This window comes from Diceros bicornis, chromosome 30, assembly GCF_020826845.1.
Source record: "Diceros bicornis minor isolate mBicDic1 chromosome 30, mDicBic1.mat.cur, whole genome shotgun sequence".
Classification (NCBI taxonomy): domain Eukaryota; kingdom Metazoa; phylum Chordata; class Mammalia; order Perissodactyla; family Rhinocerotidae; genus Diceros; species Diceros bicornis.
In genome coordinates, this window is record NC_080769.1 from 14,195,757 (window position 1) to 14,208,418 (window position 12,662).

A 12,662-nucleotide genomic window follows, 5' to 3' on the forward strand; every position below is an offset into this window, starting at 1 on the left:
TGAACCTATGTATTGTTGGGTAACAGACCACCGGCAAACTTAGTTGCAAACAACAATCATTTATTTTGCTCATGAATGAATCTGCTATTAGGGCTGAGTTTGGAGAGGATGGCTTGTCTCTCTTCCATACAGTGTCAGTTGAGCCTCAACTGGAGGCTAGAGGATCCACTTTGAAGAGGGTCTACTCACAAGGCTGGCGAGGTGGTGCTGGCTGTTGACTGGCTCCTCCCCCAGGGCTGTGGGCTGGATGTCTTAGTTCTGCCCCATGTGAGCTGCATTTTCATGGCTGGTTGGGCTTCCTCAAAGTATGGCAGCTGATTTCCAAGAATGAGCATCTCAAGAGAAGAAGGAATTACATTATATTTCTACGACCTATCATGACATTCTTCTGACTCAGCATGGTATTTTTATGACCTGGTGTCACTTCCACCATAGTCACAAGCATGCTCAGATTCAAGGGGAGGGAATATAGACCCCACTGCTTATGGATGGAGTACCAAGGTCTCACTGAAAGAAGGGCTTATGGGAGGGAAACATTGTTTCAACCATCTTTGGAAAATACAATTGGTAGCACAAGATGAAGCAACTTTGTAACTCTGACTCTTTCTCTATCCAGATATAGATGAGTGTTCTCAAAATCCCCTACAATGTGGTCACAACTCAATCTGCAAAAACCTGCCAGGGAGGTACAAGTGCAGCTGTTTGCGCGGTTTTTCTTCTCCTACTGGAAACAACTGGAACCCTGGAAAGCCAGGTCGTTTCGCCTGTACAGGTAATGCTCTCAGGATCTCAGGCATGGTCTTTGGTGGAAAGCTATCACTGAGTTGGGTACATGTGTTTCTCACTGTAGACACCCAATCTTTTGTCTGCTCACTCTCCTCCACTGCTCCTCAGACATCAATGAATGCCTCTCCAGTGGAATCTGCCCAGAGCATTCTGAGTGTTCCAACTCCTTGGGAAGCTACAGGTGCAGCTGTCGTGCTGGGCTCTTCTCTAACAACTCCGCCTGTGAAGGCACTGAGGGCCTGCCCTTCTTTATTTACCTACTTTAAGAATCACCTCATTTGATGGTCCTTTGAGGCAGGGATCATGATCCTCACTTTAGGAATGAGAAAATTGAGGCTCAGAGAGGTGAAGTGACTTGCCCAAGGATGCACAGCTGTTAAGTGGAAGAACCAGGGTTTGAACTCCTGTTGAGGCGCTACTGTGACTTAAGCAGTGGGTCAGGCAGTACTTGAGAGTAATAGGGGGCTCTGTCCCTACAGCGATTTTATCCTCAGGGGACATTGGCAATATCTAGAGACATTTTTGATTGTTGCAGCTGCTGGTGGTGTTGGGGTTGTGTGTGCTATTGTCATCTAGTGGGTAGAAGCCAGAGACGCTGTTAAATACTCTACAATGCACAGAACAGCCTCCCGGCAAATGAAAATGATCCAGTCCCAAATTTCAGTAGTGCTGAGGTAGAGAAACTCTGTCCTAGGGAGAGCTCAGATCCAAACCTCATCACTTTTTCCTAAAAGATATGTGAATTAAGACCTGAGAGTTACCCTCACTCCCCTTCCCCTTCCATATTAAATCAGTCATCATGTCTTAGGGTATCTACCTGCTAAACATGTCTTGAATCTCTCCACTCTTCTCCATCCTTGGATCAGGATTCATCCGTATTGCAGCAGCATCCCCTCTGGTCTCTCCCTTTCTGCAGTCTTGTCACCTCTATCTATCCTCCACACTGCAGCCAGAATGTTCTCACCAAGACATCAAGGCTCCATCTTCTGGAGTCTAGTGTGGTTCTATTGTTCTCCACATTCATTTATAGGAAGGGTGACTCCATCCAGCAGGGCATGGAGTGATCCAGCCCTCATCACATCCCCTTGACTTGGAGTCACAGATATTTGAAGTCATCTCTGATTTGTCTAGTCCATTTTTAGCAGTTAGCTGTTGCTGAGTAACAAATCACCCTGAATGACAATGGCTGAAAAAACCTAACATTTATTTAGCTCTTGATTCCATGCATTGGTGGTTTAGGTTGGGCTCTGCTGGTCAGTTCTTTGGGTCTCAAACATTCTTCGTGTGTCTGTGGTCAGCTGTGGTTGGGCTGGGCTGTTGCACATGACTGGGGCTCATATGGGATGATCCATGTCTTCCATCCTTCACTAGGCTAGTTTAGGGCTTGTTCATGTGGCAGAATCAGGAGGCCCAAAGCATGAACAGAAGCAAAGAAGCCTCTAGAGGTCAAAGTTAGGAACTGCGCCACATCACTTCTGCTGCATTCAATTGGCCAATGGAAGTCATAGGGCCAGGTGGATTCAGCGGTGGGAAACAAACTCCACATTTAAAGAGAGGAGTGTCAAAGTTACGTCATACTGCATAACCTGCATCCTGAGGTGTGGATACAGGGGTATATACCGGGCCATTGAAGTATCACTCTCGTGGCAGATATCTTTTGGATGGATGAATAGATGGAAAGCTGGATGCATAGATAGATGGATAGCTGCTTGGATAGATGGATGGATGGGTGGATGGATGGATGGATGGATGGATGAATAGATGGATGAACAGATGGATAGAAAGATGGATGAAAAGATGGAAAGCTGGATGCATAGATAGGTGGACAGCTGCTTGGATAGATGGCTGGATGGCTGGCTGGCTGGCTGGCTGGCTGGATGGATGGATGGATGGATGGAAGGATGGATGGATGGATGGATGGATGGATGGATGGATGGATGGATGGAAGGATGGATGGATGGATGGATGGATGGATGGGTGGATGGATGGGTGGATGTATGTATGTATGACACAAACAAATGAACAACAACAAAGAAATAAACAGTGTACTTTTTTTGTCTATGCTAAAAAAGAAAGACTACAGCCTTTCTGCAAGCTATGATCATTATGTTTGAGATTATTGTCATCCTTTTGCTTACATACCACTGGCCAGAATTTATTTTAACCACGACACCTACCTGCAAGGGAGGTTAGGAAGAAGGGGAGAATGTGGGTATTGGGGAGCCTCAGCACTGCGTGCCACGAGCTAAGAACACGTAGAGCGAATCTCCACTTGCAGTCTCCTGTCTTCATTTCCTCCTCTGCCTTGATCTGGGTTTTCTCTTCCACTCTCTAGATGTGGATGAATGTGTGGATCCCAGAGCCTGCCCAGAGCATGCGACTTGCCACAACAGCCCTGGAAGCTACTATTGTTTCTGCAACCCAGGATTTGTTTCTAGAAGTGGAAACACGAGATTCCTCGGTCCTGGAGGGACATGTGAAGGTAGGTGGAGGAATCTGTTGGGGAATCAGGTCCAATTCTGTTTGCAAAGACAGCAGTGGTGGGAGAGGAGTCGGGGGAGGTCTTGGCTGAATCATTCATTCATACATTCATTCACTGATGCACCCTTTGACCAACACTTCTTGAGCATCCACAATACACCAGGTTCTATTCTAGGGATGGCGGACACAGCAGTGACTAACACAGGCAATAATATTTGTTCTCCTGGAACTTATCATCTAGTGTGGAGGGAGATAGATAACAAAAAATAGATGCATGAACATCTGGTGTGTTAGGAATAGTTAAAGGAGATGAAGACAAATAAGGCAGGAAAGGCAGATAAAGGGTTCTAGGGATGGGATTCTACCACTTTTAACAGAGTGGTAAGGAAAGGCCGTGCTGAGAAGTTGATATTTGAGATAAGATTGAAGGAGTGAGGGAGTGAGAGATTGGGTGTCTGGGGAAGGATGTTCCAGGAGGAGGGAACAGCAGGTACAAAGGCCTGGAGGCAGGATCCCAGCTAATGCGTTAAGCTCTCTCATACATGTGCTCATTCAGTCTTCCCAGCAACCTGATGGTATTGGTTGTACTCTACATCAATTTCACAGACGAGGAAACTGAGCCTCCATTGTGGTGGAATCACCATCCCAAGGCCAAATAGAGAGGATGTAGGAGAGTCAGGATCTGAGTGTGCCTAGATGTGACTTCACACCCCATGCTCCCAACCACCATGCCCTTCTGCCTCCAAATGAGGCTGCAACCTCTGGCAGCTCAAGGTGGGCTTGCGTAGGACACACATTGATTTAATCCCCAAGTTCACAGACTCTGAGACTCAAGACAGCCTGGGAAGCTGTCATGCAAACATTCCAGAGCAAGACAGAACCTGGATTCCAATCCTCGTTGTGCCTTTCACAAGCTATGTGACAGTGCAGAATTGTGAAGCCCCAGTTTCCTCCTCTGAAAAGTGGAAATATTAGTTTATAGCTCATAGGGGTGCTAGGAGGATTCATGGAGCTAATGCATGTAAGAGATCTCTGTCAATGCCTGCCACAAAGAAAGCTCAACATATTAGTAGTTAATTTTTATTTTAGTAACGTTTGCTTGCATAGTACTTACTGTGCTCCAGGCTTTGTGGTAGGTGCTTTACAGAGGTCACCTTATTTAGTCCTCTGAATGACCCTATGGGGTGGGTACTATTATCCTCATCTGACAGATGGGGAAACTGAGACACACAGAGATGAATTGTCTTGCACATTGTGTTAGGCAGCTTGGGCTGCATCACCAAGTATTATAGACTGGCGGCCTTAAACAGCAGAGATTTATTTTCTCACATCTCTGGAGGTCAGAGGTCTGAAATCGAGATGTCAGCAGGGCCGTGGTTTCTCTGAAGGCTCTAGGAGAGAATCTGCTCTGTGTCTCTCTCCCAGCACCTGGTGTTGCCGTCAATCCTTGGGATTCCTTGAGCTGTAGACGCATCACTCCAATCTCTGCCTTTGTCATCACATGGTGTTCTCCCCAAGCCTGCCTCTGTGCCCCTTCTCCTCTACTTATAAAGACACCAATCAGATAAGATTAAGATTAACCATCCTACTCCAGCATGATCCCATGTTAACTTACATCTTAACTGCAACTAGAAAGACCCTGTTTCCAAATAAGGTCACATTCTCAGAGACCTGGTTTCGCACTTCAACATATCTTTTTTCTCTATGCCAAGAAAAAAAGACTACGGCCATTTGTGCAATCTGTGATCATTACGTTTTGAAATTATTCATCACCCTTTTCCTTACATATTATTGGCCAGAATTTATTCTCATGGTCCCACCTAACAGCAAGGGAGGTTAGGGAGAAGGGGAGAATGTGGGTAGTGGGGAGCCTCAGTGCTGTGTGCCACAAGATAAGAACATGTAGAGCAAGTCTGCACTTGCAGTCTCCTGCTCTCATTTCCTCGTCTGCCTCAACCCGGGTTTTCTCTTTCACTCTCTAGATGTGGATGAATGTGTGGATTCCAGAGCCTGCCCAGAGCATGCGACTTGCCACAACAGTCCTGGAAGCTACTATTGTGTCTGCAACCCAGGATTTGTTTCTAGCAGTGGAAACATGAGATTCCGCGGTCCAGGAGAGACGTGTGAAAGTAGGTGGAGGGATCTGTTGGGGAATCAGGTCCAATTCTGTTTGCAAATTCAGCAGTGGTGGGTGATGAGTAGGGGCATGTCTCGGCTGAGTTCAAAGACTTTTCTGCAAAGCTGATGCTAATAATCATTCATTCATACATTCACTCATTGATTCATTCATTCCTGCACCTTTCGACCAATACTACTTGAGCATCTACAATACAGCAGGTTCTATTCTAGGAATGGTGAATACAGCAGTGAATAACACAGGCAATAATATTTGTCCCCCTGGAAATTATCATCTTGTTTGCAGGGAGATAGATAAATAATAGAAGCACGAACATATTGTGTGTTAGGGATACCTAAAGGAGATGAAGACAAATAAGGCAGGAAATGTAGATATAAAGTTCCGGAGGTGGGTTTCTAATTTTAACACGGTGGTAAGAAGAGGCCGTGCTGAGAAGTTGATATTTGAGACAATATCTAAAGGAAGTGAGGGAGTGAGAGATTGGGTATCTGGGGAAGGATGTTCCAGGAGGAGGGAACACCAGGTACAAAAGGCTGGAGGCAGGATCCCAGTCAAGGCACTAAGCTCTCTGTTTCGTGTGCTCATTCAGTCCTCCCAACAACCTGACGGTATTGGTCATATTCTACACCCATTTCACAGACAAGGACTGTGAGCCTCCACTGTGGTGGAATCACCCTCCCAAGGCCAAATAGATAGGAGGTAGGAGAGTCAGGATCTGAGTGTGCCCAAGAGTGACTTCACACCCCATGCTCACAACCACCATGACATTCTGCCTCCAAATGAGGCTGCAACCTCTGGCAGCTCAAGGAGGGCTTGCGTAGGACAGACATTGATTTAATCACCAAATTTCCAGACTCTGGCACTCAAGACAGCCTGAGAAGCTGTCATGCAAATATTCCAGAGCCAGACAGAACCCGGATTCCAATCCTCGTGCCTTTCACAATCTATGCGACGTTGCACAATTTTTGAGTTTCAGTTTCCTCCTCTGAAAAGTGGAAATATTAGTTTATAGCTCATAGGGCTGCTATGAGCATTCATGGAGCTAACACATGTAAGGGATCTATGGCAATACCTGCCACAAAGAAAGCTCGACATGTTAGTGGTTAATTTTTATTTTAGTTAAGATTTGCTTGCCTAGTACTTACTGTGTTCCAGGCTCTGTGGTGAGCGCTTTCCAGAGGTCACCTTATTTAATCCTCTGAATGACCTTGTGGGGTGGGTATTATTATCCTCGTCTGACAGATGGGGAAATTGAGACACACAGAGATGAATTCTCTTGTCCATTGTGTTAGGAAGCTCGGGCTGCATAACAGAATATTGTAGACTGGCGGCCTTAAATAACAGAGAATTATTGTCCCACATTCTGGAGGCCAGAGGTCTGGAATCAAGGTGTCAGCAGGGCCGTGCTTTCTGTGAAGGCTCTGGGAGAGAATCTGCTCTGTCTCTCTCTCCTAGCTTCTGGTGTTGCCTGCAATCTTAGGTGTTCCTTGACTTGTAAATGCATCACTCCCATCTCTGCCTCTGTCATCACATGGTGTTCTCCCCAAGCCTGTCTCTGTGCCTCTTGTCCTCTTCTTATATGGACACCAATTATATCAGATTAAGGGACCATCCTTCTCCAGCATGATCCCACATTAACTTGCATCTTAATTGCATCTACAAGGACCCTATTTCCAAATAAGGTCACATTCTAAGGGACCAGGTTTAGGAACTCAACACTTCTTTTTGGAGGACACAATTCAACCCACAGTGGTCTCCTTCACTCTCAAATGCTGCCTTCCCTTGCAGCCCTGCTCTGGGGCGCTAACGCAACCTTTTCCTTCTACGCTGCCTAGATGTGAATGAGTGTGCGAGTTCCACCATCTGCCCAGCTCATGCAACCTGCACCAACACTTTGGACAGTTACTACTGCACTTGTGAACAAGGCTTCCTGTCCAGCACCGGAGAGACACAGTTCGTGGGCCCAGGAGTGGAATGCAAGGGTGAGTTCACATCCCCTCAAAGGTGGTCGGAAAAGCAGGTGGAATCTAGCTGGGTAGCAGATACAGATGCTTTTTGGTTTTGCCCCAAATATTAATTATTTATTTATTTCCTTCCTTCCTTCCTGCTTTCCTTCCTCCTTCCTTCCTTCCTCCCTCCCTTCTCTCTCTTTCTTTCTTTCTCTCTCTCTCTTTCCCTTTCTTTTCTTTCTTTCTTTCTCTTCTTTCTTTCTTCCTTCCTTCCTTTCTTTCCTTCCTTCCTTCCTTCCTTCCTCCCTCCCTCCCTCCTCCCTTCCTTTCTTTCTTTCTTCTTTGCATTCTTCCTTTCTCTCTCTCTCGCTCTTACTTTCTATTTCTTTCATCATGAGAATTATTCCTGGCCACTAAAATTTCCAATGATTATAGACTAGCATTAGGAAGAAAATTAAAATTAAAATCATGCTCCCTGTCAATATCCAGAAATACCCACTGATTTCATTGTGAGGGCCCACTGTTTGGCCGCCTTTCCATGGAGATAGTTAGAATTTCCAACATTTATAGAGTGCCAGGTCCTGTGTGAAGTGCTTTATGTGCAATGTCACATTAAACGGACTAGAGGCATTTTGATGATCTCCATTGTCCAGATGAGAAAACTGAGGCTTGGAGAGCTGAAATGACTTTTTTAGGGTCATGCAGTTGAACTGGGATTCAAACCCAGGTCTTTCTGACTCTACTGAGGGTGTCTCAACCATGTTACTTAGCTGCCACACTCTAGTTAAGAGATGTTGGTGAAATATATTTCATCTCTATAAGCCTCAATGGTTCCATTTGTAAAACGGGCGTATAAGAGTATCCAACTCCAAGGATAGTTGGGAAGATTAAATGCAATAATGTATGCAGTGTGCTAGGCACATGTGCAGTATTAAGAGCTATATTAACATAAATAATATAAAGTAACATAATTCCCAGAAGGAGCTAAGTTCTCTGTCAGCATTCCTTATATTTAAACCCCAGTTCTCCTCTTGACAGTAAAAATCTGATTATTCCTCTGAATAAGACCATAGGTTGGCAATTTTTCTGTAAGGGGCCACATAATAAACATTCTGGAAGTTGCAAGTCGTACGATCTCTGTCATGACCACTCAGTGGTGGTGCAAACACAGCCAGAGATGATACAAAAATGAATGGATGTGTCTGTGTGCCAATAAAGCTTTATGTACACAAACAGATGGTGGGCTGGATTTGACCCATGGGATGTAGTTTGCTGAGCTCTGAAGAAGATGATGCATTTCTATCACTTTTGCAGTTAGTTTCCAGGGATCCCCAAACATCGTTCTTTATCTTTGGCCTACAGTTCATGGGTTATTCAGTCAGCTCAGTAGTGCTGATGAACCCTGGTGTTTAAATTTTGGGTGAAATCAATATTAACCATATAGAAAATGATGGATACTACAGCAACTATTTTGTCTACTCTATGTCTTTGACCCCCAGTATGGTGACTGATACATTGTGAGTATTTAATATGTATTTGTTGAATGAAGGAATATGTACCTTATTCTTTATGTCAACTCCAAATTGAGTCATCCTTCTATTGGCAGGCACTTAGGTTTTTCTAATGTTTTACAACTTGAAAGAAAGCTGAATGAGCATCCCTGTGATCTGGGAGGGAGCTATAGGAGACTTGCCTTGAAGTTGTGCTTCTATAACAAGTACCTAGCAAGGGTTTATTTCGAGTAACTTGTCAGAGCAGGGTTGAAATAGATTTGTGGAGAGCCACCCCATGGTTCCATGACTGCACGATTCCATGGGTCCTTCAATGAGTAAATTCCTAGAATTTGCTTTGCAAGTGTCCGAGTTATCTGTTGCTGGGTAACAGACCACCTGCAAATTTAGTTGCAAATAGTAATCATTCATTATGCTCATGAATGAATCTGCTATTAGGGCTGAGTTTGGAGAGGATGGCTTGTCCCTATTCCACACAGTGTCAGTTGAGTTGGCTCAACTGGAGGCTAGAGGATCCACTTTGAAAAGGGTCTACTCACAAGGCTGGCAAGGTGGTGCTGGCTGTTTGACTGGCTGCTCCCCCAGGGCTGCGGGCTGGATGTCTTAGTTCTTCCCCATTGAGCTGCATTTTCATGGCTGGTTGGGCTTCCTCAAAGTATGGCAGCTGATTTCCAAGAATGAGCATCTCAAGAGAAGAAGGAATTACATTATATTTCTACGACCTATCATGACATTCTTCTGACTAAGCATGGTATTTTTATGACCTGGTGTCACTTCCACCATAGTCACAAGCATGCTCAGATTCCAGGGGAGGGAATATAGACCCCACTACTTGATGGGTGGAGTACCAAGGTCTCACTGAATGAAGGACATATGGGAGGGAAACATTGTTTCAACCATCTTTGGAAAATACAATGGGCTTCACAAGATGAGGCAACTTTGTAACTCTGACTCTTTCTCTATCCAGATATAGATGAGTGTTCTCAAAACCCGTGACAATGTGGTCTTAACTCAATCTGCCAAAACCTGCCAGGGAGGTACAAGTGCAGCTGTTTGCGCGGTTTCTCTTCTCCTACTGGAACCAACTGGAACCTGGGAAATCCAGGTCATTTTGCCTGTACACGTAATGCTCTCAGGCTCTCAGGCATGGTCTTTGGTGGAAAGCTATCATTGAGTTGGGTACATGTGTTTCTCACTGTAGACACCCAATCTTTTGTCTGCTCACTCTCCTCCACTGCTCCTAGACATCAATGAATGCCTCTCCAGTGGGATCTTCGCAGAGCGTTCTGAGTGTTCCTACTCCTTAGGAAGCTATAGGTGCAGCTGTCGAGATGGGTTCTTCTCTAACAACTCCACCTGTGAAGGCACAGAGGGCCTGCCCTTCTTTATTTACCTACTTAATTAAGAATCACCTCATTTCATGATCCTATTAGGTAGTGATCATGATCCTTATTTTAGGAATGAGACCACAGAGGCTCAGAGAGGTGAAGTGACTTGCCAAGGGATGCACAGCTATTCGGTGGAAGAATCATGATTTGAACTCCCGTTGAGGGCCTACTGTGACTTAAGCAGTGGGTCAGGCAGTTCCTGCGAATAATGCGGGGGCTCCATCTCTATAGCGATTTTCTCTCCAGTGGACATTGGCAATGTCTAGAGACATTTTTGATTGCCACAGCTGTTGTTATTGGATTGTGTGTGCTACTGTCCTCTAGTGGGTAGAGGCCAGAGATGTTGTTAACCATCTTACAATGCACAGAACAGCCCCCCCACGACCAAATGTGATCCAGTCCCAAATGCCAGTAATGCTGAGGTAGAGATACTGTGTTATAGGGAGAGCTCAGACTCAAACCTCAGCACTTTTTCCTAAAAGGTATTTGAATTAAGACCTGAGAGTTACCCTCATCCTCCCTCCCCTTCCATATTAAATCGGTCATCAAGTCTCAGAGAATCTAACTGCTAGATATGTCTTGAATCTCTCCACTCTTCTCCATCCTTTATTCAGGCTGCATCCGTACTGTAACAGCATCCTCACTGGTCTCTCCCTTTCTCCAGTCTTCCCCTCTCAAATCCATCCTCCACACTGCAGCCAGGATATTCTCACAAAGACACCATGGCTCCATCTTCCTGAGTCTAGGGTGGTTCTATTGTTTTCCTCTTTCATTTATAGGGAGGATGACTTCATTCAGCAGGGCATGGAGTGATCAAGCCCTTATCACATTCCCTTGGCTTGGAGTCAGAGATATTCGAAGTCATCTCTGATTTTTCTGGTCCATTTGTAGCAGTTAGCTATTGCTGAGTAACAAATCACTCTGAAAGTCAATGGGTAAAAACTAGCACCATTCATTTAGCTCTTGATTTCATGCATTGGTGGTTTAGGTTGGGTTCTGCTGGTCAGTTCTTTGGGTCTCAACCATTCTTCTTCATGTGAGGAGATAATGAGCCTTCATGAATTCACAGGTAATCAATGAATCTGGATCGTGAATTATGAAGGGTTTAGAGGCAAAAGATGAGCGTAGGTGAGAACAAACTCTCAGGGTCTTGCCTGTTCTAATGAGGAGTTTGGATTTTATCCTGAGCTGCGAGGACCCTCATCAGAAGATTTGCCTGGGTCATAAACTTGCCTCTAAATGCTTCCTTTCTGTAACGACAAAAATGTGTTTAAGAAGGTGGGACCAGAGCCAGGGAAACCCATTGGCTTCAGTCAGTGGTGGGGCTGTGCACTGCAGCTGCAGCCTCAGCATCCTTCATCCTTTTGACTTAGACCAGTTTTCTGCTTAGATATGGATGAGTGTTCCAGGAGCTTGACTCTTTGTGGTCCCAATTCCACCTGCACCAATATCCCGAGAGAACACAGTTGCTCCTGCCTGCCTGGGTTCTTTTTGCCTGATGTTTGGACCCCTGAGAAACCAGAGGCTTTCAAATGTACCAGTCATTCTCCCAGCCATGCTGAGGACTTCTCAATGCATGTCAAACTACTCTGAAATGTAGCAGCTTATAACAACAACCATCTGTTCTTGCTCATGATTCCATGGGTTGACCACATGGTTTTTCTGGGGCACTAAGATGGCTGGCCGGTCCAAAGTAGGCTCGCTTATGTGACTGGTAGTTGGTGCTGATCTCTGGCAGGGCCCTCAGTGGGCCTTTCCACATGGCTTCTTGGGCTTCCTCAGAGCATGGCAGTTGGTTTCCAAGAAGGAAAGTTCCAAGAAGAAGAAAGCAGAAACTGCCAGTTCTCATAAGGCCTGGGCTTGGAAGTCCCCAAGTGTTACTTCTACCACATTCTATTGGTCACAGTCACAGGGCCAGCCTAGATCCAAAAGGAGGGGAAATAAACTCTCCATCTCACTGGGACAGCAACATGTGCATACAGGAAATGGAAGAACTGATGGCTCCATCTTCGGAGGGTCTACCATACAGCAGAACACATTTTATAGTCTTCAATCCCCGGGGAAATGCATGCTTCTTTTCATTAGAAATATTATATTTCTTCTCATTCGTTGATCTTTACTAGCTGCTGACATTGTTAGAAGCAGAACAATAGAGGCATAAAGAGGAAAGGGATCTTAGAGAGATTAACACAGCTCTAAGGGCTCTAGGAACCTTTCAGAATCCCCATCTAGGGCCAGAAAACAAGGCCATGGTCTTCCACTCTCCTTTCAGTCAAATTATCACCTCTTTTATTTGTCTTACCTATTCGGGTTTCACTTCACAAGAAGGAAGGTTTCTTGGGCCAAAAAGTTTTGAAAGCCATGCCCCTAGTCCAGCTCTATATGCAAAATATAAATTGCACCTGTGGTA

The 12,662-nt window shown here is 45.2% G+C and overlaps 1 pseudogene; it reads left to right on the forward strand.

The window, feature by feature from the left end:
- Positions 1 to 12,662, forward strand: part of LOC131394240 (adhesion G protein-coupled receptor E1-like) — a 737,363-nt pseudogene that overhangs the window by 9,976 nt on the left and 714,725 nt on the right.